Raw genomic sequence first — 4,352 nt, 5'->3', positions numbered from 1 at the left:
GGAAACCCGAGTATATAAGTTACAGGGAAACCGGTGTATATCAGTTACAGGGAAACTGGAGTATCCGACTTACAGCGAAACCCGAGTATCTCAGTTACAGGGAAACCGATGTATCTCAGTTACAAGGAAAGCGGAGTATCCGAGTTACAGGGAAACCCGAATATATAAGTTACAGGGAAACCGGTGTATATCAGTTACAGGGAAACTGGAGTATCCGAGTTACAGGGAAGCCCGCGTATCTCAGTTACAGGGAAACCGATGTATCTCAGTTACAAGGAAACCGGAGTACCCGAGTTACAGAGAAACCCGAGTATCCGAGTTACAGGTAAACCCGAGTATCCGAGTTACAGGGAAACCCGAGTATCCGAGTTGCAGGGATACCGGAGGTTCTCAGCTACAGATAAACCAGAGTATCTCAGTTACAGGGAATCCCGAGTGTCCGAGTTACAGGGTAGCCTGCTTATCTCAGTTCCAGGGAAACCGGTGTATCTCAGTTAAAGGGAAAACGTAGTATCCAAGTTACAGGGAAAGCGGAATATCTCAGTTACAGGGAAACCCGGGTATCCGAGTTACAGGAAACCCAAGTATCCAAGTTACAGGGAAACCCCAGTATCCGAGTTACAGGGATCCCAGGTATCTGAGTTACGTGGAAACCCAAGTATCTCAGTTACAGGGAAACCAGAGTATCTCAGTAACAGGGAAACCCGAGTATCCGAGTTACAGGGAAACCTGTGTATCCGAGTAACAGGGAAACCCGAGTATCTCAGTTACAGGGAAACCGGAGTATCCGAGTTACAGGTAAACCGGTGTATTTCAGTTAAAGGGAAACCAGAGTATCTCAGTTACAGGAAAACCCGAGCATCCGAGTTAAAGGGAAACCCGAGTATCACAGTTACAGGGAAACCCGAGTATCCGACTTACAGGGAAACACGAGTATCTCAGTTACAGGGAAACCGGAGTATCTCAGTTACAGGGAAACCCGAGTATCCGAGTTACAGGGAAACCCGAGTATCCGAATTACAGGGAATCACAAGTATCTGAGTTACAGGGAAACCCAAGTATTCTCAGTTACAGGGAAACACGAGTACATGAGTTTCAGGGAAACCGGTGTAAATCAGTTACAGTGAAACCGGAGTACCCAACTTACAGGGAAACCCAAATATCTCAGTTACAGGGAAACCAGAGTATCTCAGTAACAGGGAAACCCTAGTATCTCAGTTACAGGGAAACCGGTGTATCTCAGTTAAAGGGAAACCAAAATATCTTAGTTACAGGGAAAACTGAGTATCCGAGTTGCAGGAATACCGGAGTATCTCAGCTACAGGGAAACCAGAGTATCTCAGTTGCAGGGAAATCCGAGTATCCGAGTTACAGGGAAACCTGTTTTTCTCAGTTCCAGGGAAACTGGTGTATCTCAGTTAAAGGGAAACCGGAATATCGGGGTTACAGGGAAACCCGAATATCTGATTTACAGGGAAACCGGAGTATCCGAGTTACAGGGAAACCCAAGTATCTCAGTTACAGGGAAACCGGTGTATATCAGTTACAGGGAAACCAGAGTATCCGAGTTACAGGGCAACCAGTGTATCTCCGTTACAGGGAAACCGGCGTACCCAAGTTACAGGGAAACCGTGTATCCGAGTAACAGGGAAACCTGAGTATCTCAGTTACAGGGAAACCAGAGTATCTCAGTTACAGGAAACCCGAGTATCCGAGTTACAGGGAAACTGGTGTATCTCAGTTACAGGGAAACCGGAGTATACGACTTACATGGAAACCTGCGTATCTCACTTACAGGGAAACCGGTGTATCTCAGTTACAGGGAAACCGGAGTACCCGAATTACAGGGAAACCGGAATATCTCAGTTACGGGGACACCCGAGTATTCAAGTTACAAGGAAACCAGTGTATTTCAGTTACAGGGAAACCAGAGTATCTCAGTTACAGTAAATCCCGAGCATCCGAGTTACAGGGAAACCGAAGAATCTCAGTTACAGGGAAATCCGAGTATCCGAGTTACAGGGAAACACGAGTATCTCAGTTACAAGGAAACCGGAGTATCTCAGTGACAGGGAAACCGGAGTATCTCATTTACAGGGAAACCCGAGTATCCGATTTACAGAGAAACCCGTGTATCCGAGTTACAGGGAAACCCAACTATCTGAGTTACAGGGAAACCAAAGTATCTCAGTTACAGGGAAACCCGAGTATATAAGTTACAGGGAAGCCGGTGTATATCAGTTACAGTGAAACCGGAGTATCCGACTTACAGCGAAACCCGAGTATCTCAGTTACAGGGAAACCAGAGTATCTCAGTTACAGGGAAACCCAAGTATATAAGTTACAAGGAAACCGGTGTATATCAGTTACAGGGAAACCGGAGTATCCGACTTACAGCGAAACCCGAGTATCTCAGTTACAGGGAATCCCGAGTGTCCGAGTTACAGGGTAGCCTGCTTATCTCAGTTCCAGGGAAACCGGTGTATCTCAGTTAAAGGGAAAACGGAGTATCCAAGTTACAGGGAAAGCGGAATATCTCAGTTACAGGGAAACCCGGGTATCCGAGTTACAGGAAACCCAAGTATCCAAGTTACAGCGAAACCCGAGTATCGCAGTTACAGGGAATTCCAATTATCCGAGTTACAGGGAAACCCGAGTATCTCAGTTACAGGAAACGCAAGTATCCGAGTTACAGGGAAACCGGAGTATCCGAGTTCAAGGGAAACCGAGAATCCGAGTTACAAGGAAACCCGAGTATCTCAGTTACTGGGAAACCGTTATATCTCAGTTATACGGAAACCCGACTATCCGAGTTACAGGGAAACCGGAGTATCCGAGTTACAGGGAAACCCGCGTATCTCAGTTACAGGGAAACCGGTGTATCTCAGTTACAGGGAAACCGGAGTACCCGAATTACAGGGAAACCGGAATATCTCAGTTACGGGGACACCCGAGTATTCAAGTTATAGGGAAACCAGTGTATTTCAGTTACAGGGAAACTGGAGTATCTCAGTTACAGGAAAACCCGAGCATCCGAGTTACAGGGAAACCCAAGAATCTCAGTTACAGGGAAACCCGAGTATCCGACTTACAGCGAAACCCGAGTATCTCAGTTACAGGGAAACCAGTGTATCTCAGTTACAGGGAAACCTGAATATCTTAGTTACAGGGAAACCCGAGTATCCGAATTGAAGGGATACCGGAGTATCTCAGCTACAGGGATACCGGAGTATCTCAGCTACAGGGAAACCCGAGTATCCGAGTTACAGGAAATCCGAGTATCCGAGTTACACGGAAACCCGAGTATCCAAGGTACACGGAAACCCGAGTATCTCAGTTACAGGGAATACCGATTATCCGAGTTACAGGGAAACCGTTATATCTCAGTTACACGGAAACCCGACTATCCGAGTTACAGGGAAATTGGAGTATCCGAGTTAGAGGGAAACCGGAATTTCTCAGTTGCAGGGAAACCAGAGTATCTCAGTTACAGGGAAACCCGAGTATCCGAGTTACAGGGAAACCTGTTTATCTCAGTTCCAGAGAAACCGGTTTATCTCAGTTAAATGGAAACCGGAATATCGGGGTTACAGGGAAACCCGAATATCTGAGTTACAGGGAAACCGGACTATCCGAGTTACAGGAAAACCCACGTATCTCAGTTACAGGGAAACCGGTGTATATCAGTTACAGGTTAACCAGAGTATCCAAGTTACAGGGAAACCGGTGTATCTCCGTTACAGGGAAACCGGCGTACCCGAGTTACAGGGAAACCGTGTATCCGAGTAACAGGGAAACCTGAGTATCTCAGTTACAGGGAAACCAGAATATCTTAGTTACAGGAAACCCAAGTATCCGAGTTACAGGGAAACTGGTGTATCTCAGTTACAGGAAAACCGGTGTATCTCAGTTACAGGGAAACCGGAGTACCCGAATTACAGGGAAACCGGAATATCTCAGTTACGAGGACACCCGAGTATTTGAGTTACAGGGAAACCAGTGTATTTCAGTTACAGGGAAACCAGAGTATCTCAGTTACAGGAAAACCCGAGCATCCGAGTTACACGGAAACCCAAGAATCTCAGTTACAGGGAAACCCGAGTATCCGAGTTACAGGGAAACCCGAGTATATAAGTTACAGGGAAACCGGTGTATATCAGTTACAGGGAAACTGGAGTATCCGACTTACAGCGAAACCCAAGTATCTCAGTTACAGGGAAACTCGGGTATCCGAGTTACAGGAAACCCAAGTATCCGACTTACAGGGAAACCCGAGTATCTCAGTTACAGGGAATTTTGATTATCCGAGTTACAGGGAAACCCGAGTATCTCAGTTACAGGAAACCCAAGTA

The sequence above is a fragment of the Mobula birostris genome, unplaced genomic scaffold (assembly GCF_030028105.1).
Source record: "Mobula birostris isolate sMobBir1 unplaced genomic scaffold, sMobBir1.hap1 scaffold_648, whole genome shotgun sequence".
Lineage (NCBI taxonomy): Eukaryota > Metazoa > Chordata > Chondrichthyes > Myliobatiformes > Myliobatidae > Mobula > Mobula birostris.
This window is presented reverse-complemented; position numbering follows the sequence as displayed.